The following is a 9456-nucleotide window of genomic DNA, read 5'->3' on the forward strand; positions in this document are numbered from 1 at the left end:
AGCATGCAAAGTAAACTTGAAATCTGGTTTAAAACCCTGTATGCAGTGTCCATGACCAATTGGATGTTTGTATGTTTGCAAGCATAGACGGCAATTGATTGAAATTATAATGAAGGCTAAAAACTATAAAACAGCCATTCAAGGTTTCAGATTGTTTCAACTGACGTCATTTGGTTCAGCATTGGTTTCAGCTGAGTCAGCTCCAACAAATGTTGCTATTAAAATGCATTTACAGTTGTATAACGGAATAAAGGAGTCTGATCGATGGATGATTTTAACCATAATAATAACAAAAAATTACCCCCCCCCCCTCCCAGATAAGTTAAGTCTGCCGTGGGACTAATATCAGTTGTGAAGACGCATATCAAACGATTTGATGCGGATACATAGAATTTCAACAATAATTCCTCGCAACATTTCGGGGGGGGCCCGGGCCCCCTGGGCCCCCCCCATAAATCCGCGCCTGGGCTAAAGAAACAGGCTGAGAGTTAAAGGAGATTTACGTTGTTCACTCTCTAGAGTTAAACCTCGCATTAAAAATCTAGTCGCTCAGAAGCGGTGTCAAGTATCTCACTGATGTGTAGGCTAAGGGGGCGCGAGGCACATGACCATTATTAAAGGGGGCTTGATAGAAAAAAGGTTAAGAACCACTGTATTAAAGCGATAATGAATCTAAGTGGAGTCACTCGGTCACGTAGCCTACCTCCCCACAAAGTCGAAAAAACACGTAAAGTTTCTACATTTTTGTAACATTTTCCCGCAGGCTCTATCCCAAGCCATTAACCTGAAGGGTGGCATTGGGTAGGATTTATGGTTCATCAGTGAACTTAAAAATAACACTGGTAAAGTTCTAAGGACCCTCCCAAAAATAGCCTACTAATGAAATATTCAGAAGCAGTCTAAAACACCTCGTTCACTATAACTATACCGTAGGCTACCTAACAATTCAATAATTATCCTTTTCAGGCTATGAGTTGAAATCTGTCTTCTACAAGAAATAGGCTTATACGAAAAGTGAAGGCATCTAAGATGGACTTTAGAAATTTTACTTGTGGTCACAGCGGTAAACCATAATCTCTTCGTGGGAAAATTTTAACATAAAGTTCCCGAATCCGTTCGTCTGTATATTATAATGACCGAAGAAACACACACTTGAACTTCTTTTCAAACAGTGTATTTCTGTAAAATTAGCCTGCGGCTATCGAAATGGCTGGTGCAACGCCTTACACCTCAAAACTGTCACTACGATACAGATTACTTGGATAAAAGACGGAGAATTTGTCCAGCTAGCAAGCACCAAATAAACCAGTTAAATGTGCGACCGACTTCCAACAAACAACTTCGAGAATGAATCAGAAAAATTTGTGATAACTCAAAGGCGACGCAACATTTCATGTTTAAACCGGTTTCAACAGGATTGACACGAGTCTTACGGACGATGGTGCAATTTTGGCTCATGTTTTAAGAATTTCCATGACGTAATATTCAGTAGACCCGAACGGTTTCTACATGACGTTTGACCAGGCGAACAACCGTCTGGAACATAGCGGCCCCTAGTTATGACAGTCTAACATGGCATAACTAAAAAAGAATTGACGACAATTGTGAGCCAATGAATAAAAACACATGATACACAAATTGTTTGAATCACTCACGTTTAAGTTAATACGCAAATACAAAGGGCATGCAAAGAATGAACAGCAATAAAAACACGACGATACATGAAATTGGTACCATAGGTATTAGGTACACGCAAAAATGATGCTATATACAATGATTGCGATAATAACCGACTGTTCTGGGCTCAGACAAGTGTCGGCCACCGCAGACAAAACCAGGCTCAAACCCAAACACTTAGGTGTTCTTTACGGGGGCGAGGCACGAAATATCCCTCAACACATAGTCTACTTTCACTTTCCCCGTACTCTCATCATAGTTGCAGACGGCAACTTTAGCTCTACGAACCACAGGCTTCCCTTTTCTTAATTTGTGGAACTACCTCATGCACCCTCCCAAGTTGATACTTCCCACGTTTACCAATGTCCTGGAAAGAACCTACCACTACAAGTTGACCAGGCTCCAAATTCTCGGCCATTTTTAGCCATTTTTTCCGGCCCTGATGACCTGGCAAGTAAAAATCGATCCATTTACTCCAAAACTGCTGAGAAAGTGACAAATTGAACCGATAATCCCTTCTTAATTGGTCACGATCATGTGGTTGCCCAACAGCACAGTATGGGTCTAAGTATGGGGTCAAAAGTGAGGCAGGGGTGATGACAGTAAAATCCCTAGGGTCGTCACTCAAAGGTACCAAAGGGCGTTCGTTCACGATCCGAACGGCACTGCCAGAGTTTCCAAAATACCATCTCGGTAACAAAAAATCCTTAAGCAGGTCCAAAGAGCGAAGCCACGACTCCCATTCTTTAACAAAGCTATCAGGGACCTCGGTGTCCCAATCAAACTTGTCTATCGCCAATTGCTGAAGTATAAGGCGTGCTTTTAGAAAAAATGGCGCTCCAAAGCCTAGCGGATCAAAATTTTGTCCAAGCTGACTGAGCATACTTCGGCGCGTGTGTTTAGCTAAGGGCTTTAAGGAACATGCGATACGCATCTCGTCAGACTCGGTTTGCCACACACAACCCAGTGCCGGTCTTAGGGAATTTCGGGCCCTGTGCGGAATATGATTTGCGGGCCCCAATGACAATGATCCAATTCAGTAGCGTAGCTAGGAATTTTGAAAGGGGAGGGGGGTGGTTTCACGGTCAGCGGCGAAGCCTGACGGCGTGATCGCCGAAGACGGCACCCAGCGGCGGGGGGCCTCTCCCAGAAAATTTTGAAAAATTACTTTGAATTTGGGGCATTTTGAGAGCATGTTCAAAATTTGGGTATGAATATTATTGTAAAATGGTGCTGTTCGGTGGCATGGCAAAAGGATAAGATCATGCATTCTTGGGCATTTTTCGGAAATAAAGCTATGTTGAGTCCAGATGCAACCTATTTCGTCCCCTGCAAAATTCGTACCCGATTTTGTACCCTGAAATCGGAGTAACAAAATCAAATTTCGTCCCCTGAAAAGATCGAGAGAAATTTGAAATGTTTGCGGCAACTCCGATCAGCAACTTCGGCTATGTTGTTTTTTTTTCTCGATCTTTTCAGGGAACGAAATAGGTTGCACCCGTCGAGTCTTTTTTGTTGCTAATTCCTTTGTTGAGTTCACTTGTTGAATTTTTCCATTGGAAATGACAAAATTACTGCATTTTCTGAGCAAATTACGGGCCCCCTAATTTGCGGGCCCTGTGCGATCGCACGGTTTGCACACCTCAAAGACCGGCACTGCCAGTGCCGGTCTTAGGGTATTTCGGGCCCTGTGCGGAATATGCTTTGCTGGCCCCTATGAAAATGATCCAATTCAGTAGCGTAGCTAGGTATTTTGAAAGGGGAGGGACGTTTGACGGCCGGCGGACGAAACATGAAGGCTTGTTCGCCGAAGGCGACACTCAGTGGCGGAGGTCTGGGGGGCCTCCTCAGAAAATTTTGAAAAACTACTTTGAATTTGGTGCATTCTGAAAGCATGTTCAACAAAAATTTAGGTATGAATATTATTGTAAAATGGTGCTGTCCGGTGACATAGCAAAAGGACAAGATCATGTTTTCTTTGGCATTTTTCGAATTGAATTGAAATTTTTCCATTGGAAATGACAAAAATTACTGCATTTTCTGAGTAAATTGCGGGCCCCCTAATTTGCGGGCCCTGTGCGATCGCACGGTTTGCACACCCCAAAGACCGGCACTGCACAACCCAATGTCTTCGCTGATGGCAAAGTCATATTTTCAGTCTGAAAGTCAATGTCACGAATCAAAGGTGAAAGCATCTCATTATCCAAATTTGACAAGACAGTCATAGCCTCCTTGTTAGCACTCCACTTACCAAGTTTAAACCCACGGCTATCAAACAAAGCAATTGATTCATGAGTGATTTGCTGAGCTTCCTCTAAGCTATCAGCCGAAAATATAAAATCATCCATGTACATATTATTTGCAATATTGCAGAGAGTCAATTCACCAGCACTGCTGGGATTCTGCTCGATCATTTTCTTTATAGCCAAGCAAGCGATATACGGGCTACTCTTTATTCCCCAAGGGTGTACACAAAAACGAAATGATACCATCCTACCATTTTCAAGGTCATCATCTTCAAACCACAATATACGAAACAAATCCCTTTGCGACTCAGGTAACTTTATTTGAAAGAAGCATTTAGTCACATCAGCCATGAGACCAAATCTACCAAGCCGAAATCTAGCCAAGACATCTACCAGAGGGTTTAACAAGTCAGGACCCGAAAACATTACATCATTAACACAAGTTCCTCGGAATTCAGACTTGCCATCGTAAACAATGCGCTTTTTTAATTGTGACGTAACAAAGTACGGTAAATACCATTCAAATCCCTTGACATTTCCTGCTTCACCAGTACGCTCAATATAGCCATTTGATTTAAGATCTTTCATGGTGTCAGTAAGGAAATCACGAAGTTCAGGTTGTTTTAAAGCTTTCTTCCTTAAAGCAGCAACTCTATCTGACGCCAACACAAAATTGTTAGGTAGATCAATATCTTCCTTCAACGGAACAGGTATCTAAAATCGACCATCTTTCAACTCAATATTCGGTTCCACAAGTTCTCTAGCCAACTTATCATTGCGAGACAATTCACAGGTTTCATTTTGCAACGTCAAATCCTGAATGACTTTATTCAGGTCTGCTATTTCCATATCACGAGACTCAATTTTACGCTGAAAGCCAGAGATGACATCCGACTCTGAAGACGTCTGCACTCTGCACACTTTAGCAACGCTTTCATCTAAGGGTGACTTACCACCACAAGCCAACCAACCGAGAGGAGTGAGCAAAGCATGTGGTTCACTACGATTTTCACCAACACGCTCTTTTTTTGCACACATCAAATAAGCGTTGTCGTTGCCAATCAGTACATCTACAGTACTACAATCATTCAAATGAAACATATTCACGTCATGAAAATGACGGAAACCGTTTAAATCTTGTTTATGCGGTAAAGTTTTAACATCATCAGCCCAAGCTGGGTTAACCACCGAAGTTATATCACAAAACAGTTCATCTGTCTCTAACGACTGGATGTTGAGTTTGACAAGGTCAGCACAAGTAGCTTTCTGACCAGCCAGGGTATCCATTTTAAACGACGCTTTATCGTACGGTTTAAGATCAAGTTCACACACCAAGTCACTCGAAACAAACGTCAACTGCGAACCAGGATCATGCTGACAATACACCAACTTCGATTTGCCAGTCATTGGATTCAAAACACGAGCAGCAGTAACGCGGTTAAAGGCTGCTTTAACATTTCCAATCTTAACATTACGCACAGGAACTCTGGCACGAGCATCATCTTTCCCAACCGAATCCAGAGAATCACGTGACGTCACATAAAAATCATGCAGAAGAAAATAGTGTTTCCTATCGTTGTTAGGCCCACACTTACGACAGTTATTTGCATGAACGCAATCCCTAACCATATGCTGGCGCAAACAATTCAAGCATTTGCCAGCTTTTACAATGACATCTCTCCGATCTTTAGGTGTCAAGCGCAAAAATTCTTTACAATTAGACAAAAAATGATATTCAACTTGACCACGTGACGAACAACAAATGCATGCCGGTAGGTTTTTACGTCTGGCTTCACCACCGCGCGGTGCGCCAACAACAGTCGAGTACTGCGAACTCCCTGACATCACATCATCGTGGGGTTTTACGGACGTCTGCCTAACCGGACATGAAGGCAATTTTCCTTTGCCAAACTTTTTAAAATGCTGCGACTCACCAGAATCGCCCATTAGCATAATGCTAAAATCAGTCGACTTACGCGTTTCCTCTCGTACAACAAATTCGAACAAACTCTGAAAAGTAGGCTCATTAGTGCCACCATACTGATCACCTAAAAAGTCAAGATAACGCTGCTTAGCGTCAAACGGGAGTCGCTTAGCCAAATCCAAAACAAAACGTCCTTCCAATTTGTCACGCTGACCATAAGCTTGCGCGTAAAGCAAACACTGCGATAATTCATCTTTAAACTCTTTCAGATCACTGGAAGAGGTCGAAGTCAATTTGCTACCATAGCGATACTTTCTAATTTCCGGTTCTGCAAAAAGACCTCCACGAACCGCAAAACGCTGGGACAAGCGAGCTAACGACATTTCTATCCTGTCTTCCTCTGACAAGCCAGGGGTGTCAGAAACCAAATTAGCAATCGTTTGCGCAGCTGTTCTAACACAAGCTGCTTGTAACAAAGTCAAACAAGTCCCCTTAAAGGGCGAAGCTGCCATTAAGGCCGTAACACGATTTTTAAAGAAGATAAATGGCATATTATTACCATCGTAACCAATCAAGGCCGCCTTATCGAAAAACGTCCTACTATTTTGGTATTCAAAAAAGCAATCCTGCTGTTGAGAACTCGATTTAGCGGGAGAAGACAAGCTATATCCCTTAAGGGGCTGAGTGGGCTCAGTCACATGCACAGCCTGATCACGATCCTCACACACGTTAAAATCAGGAGACGCGATACGCCTCTCACAACCACCCAAATTACGTGTAGCTGGGCGATCAAAACCTAGCGGCGCAGAAAATTGTGAAGGGGGCAAAGCATTACTACTAATGGCGGCCCCGAGACCTCCTGAAACAGCTGGAAAACGTGTGGATTGCCCTGGTCCACTCACAGGTTGAACGGGCGTTTGGAAAAGGTTATGTAAATTAAACTGCGATTGATGTTCATTTCTGGAATGCCTAGAAGAGCCCTTCTTAGAGCTACGCCGAGAGCCCACCTCTGATCGATATTCAGCTAAAACTACCTCTTTACGTTGTTCAGCCCTCAACTGAGCGTCTTTGAGTGCGAACTCAGCAGCTCTCGCGGCGGCCTCAGCTGCTCTCGCTTCGGCCTCAGCTCTCGCGGCAGCCTCAGCTCGAATGGCCTCAGCTCTCGCGGCAGCCTCAGTTCGTATGGCCTCAGCTCTCGCGGCAGCCTCAGCAGCTCTCGCTTCGGCCTCAGCTCTCGCGGCAGCCTCAGCTCGAATGGCCTCAGCTCTCGCGGCAGCCTCAGCAGCTCTCGCTTCGGCCTCAGCTCTCGCGGCAGCCTCAGCTCGAATGGCCTCAGCTCTCGCGGCAGCCTCAGCAGCTCTCGCTTCGGCCTCAGCTTGTATCTGGAGCTCCTCTCGTCTTAGCTGCAGGTTAATTTGTGCAACTATCCGAGACGAAGTCCTAGACATCTTAGTGCTTACATTTGAGGCGCTATCCTCAGGATGTATGTCAGCATCCAACATATCTGAGAACTCACTTTCTTTTTGTTCAAAGTTATTTTTTAACGAGTTAAATTCGGGGTCTACCCTATCACGAAGTTCTGCCAAGATTGCAGAGTTAAAGATTTTAGTCAAAAGAGCATGGAAATGCCGTAATTCCTCTTCTAAAGTAGATAACTTAGATCGAAAAATTAACAGTTCCTGCTTATCACTCAAAGAACCTAGGGCTACAGAAAGTTTCCCAATTTGAGTCAAAATATCCCGTCTAAGATGCCGGGCCTCTCGAACTGACTTAGCCTCATCGTTAATGGGTCCCTCCCCAGAATGGCCTGCCCGACCGCAAAGAACATCATCAGGCTTAAACTCAGTCGAGTCTACGGCGGTCGAGTCCTTGTCGCCACCGAGTGTAGACATATTAAATGTTGGGGCTAAATTAACAATTAAAAAAATTAAGTTACACAAACACACAAAATTATTAGGCTACAGTAATTATAAAAAACTTAACTGCAAAGACCGTAAAAATACAAAAAAGAATTTAAATGCACGATACCGTAGCTGTACGAGTATGAAGTCCTAAAGTCCACAAACTTGCTTGGATTCTTCCACTTGAATCTACAAGCACAGATGGATTGTCTTTTAATCTTCTTTCTTGCCAATGATTGTCAAAGTTATTTTTCTTCTGTACCAAACTGAGAAGAAATGTCTTTACTTTTCTTTGCTTCTGTAAGAGTGTAGACTACCAACCAACAAATCTTCTTTTATTATTTCTTGTACTTCTAATTAGTTCTTCTGCACTAGCTGCAACAAACACGTCGTTTATTTTTATGCCTTCAAGTGCTTCTTGGCCTACCAGTTAACAAGAACTCGTCTTTTATTTTTTGCTTTAATTTCTTCTTGACCTACCAACTGACAAAAATCGTCTTTTATTTTTTATGGTCACAGCGGTAAACCATAATCTCTTCGTGGGAAAATTTTAACATAAAGTTCCCGAATCCGTTCGTCTGTATATAATGACCGAAGAAACACACACTTGAACTTCTTTTCAAACAGTGTATTTCTGTAAAATTAGCCTGCGGCTATCAAAATGGCTGGTGCAACGCCTTACACCTCAAAACTGTCACTACGATACAGATTACTTGGATAAAAGACGGAGAATTTGTCCAGCTAGCAAGCACCAAATAAACCAGTTAAATGTGCGACCGACTTCCAACAAACAACTTCGAGAATGAATCAGAAAAATTTGTGATAACTCAAAGGCGACGCAACATTTCATGTTTAAACCGGTTTCAACAGGATTGACACGAGTCTTACGGACGATGGTGCAATTTTGGCTCATGTTTTAGGAATTTCCATGACGTAATATTCAGTAGACCCGAACGGTTTCTACATGATGTTTGACCAGGCGAACAACCGTCTGGAACAACTTGTAGCCCAAACAATGTCGTGCAAACCTTCAACCTGCCTTCAACTAATGAATTATATTATTGAAATCCTTCTGTAGGCTAGTCGTGAAAAAATAAAAATAAAAGCAACTTTAATTTCAAATCAAAACTTGTCCCCCAAGCTTTCAAAGAAATCTAATTTGATGATATTGGTCAAGCACAAAGCAAGCATCATGATGAAAAAAAATCATAACTAGGCCTAAAAAGTGCTCAAGAAGCGATCAAGCCAACGTTAAATTAGTCAGAATTTTCTGGGAAGCAATCTTATCAGATCCCTTGCTTCAAACCAGTACAAAAAATTGAGCGGCAAATAGCTTAGATAACCTATCAAACTTTTTTTTTACATTGCCGGTCCACGAGGCTATTGTCATTTTAAAACCGGTCCGCAGGAGAAAAAAGGTTGGGGACCACTGCACTAGAATATTGAATGCCTTGCAGAAATAGGAAAACTCTGTGCTAGGCATGCTTTTGTTAATTTGACGAAAGTTTGACTCATATTGAGAGCAATCAGAATATTTGGCATTTGCAAATTAAAATACAGTCTGCATAAAAGATAAGAAATTTATCGTATCAGACGAAAACGTGACCTTTCACAACAAAAAGGATGAATTAAAGAAGTTCTGACACAAAATAGGCTAGTACGTTTATCTTTCAATAATTTATCGTAGAATACTCAAATATAAGTAAAT

Source organism: Aplidium turbinatum, chromosome 1 (assembly GCF_918807975.1).
Source record: "Aplidium turbinatum chromosome 1, kaAplTurb1.1, whole genome shotgun sequence".
NCBI classification, from domain to species: domain Eukaryota; kingdom Metazoa; phylum Chordata; class Ascidiacea; order Aplousobranchia; family Polyclinidae; genus Aplidium; species Aplidium turbinatum.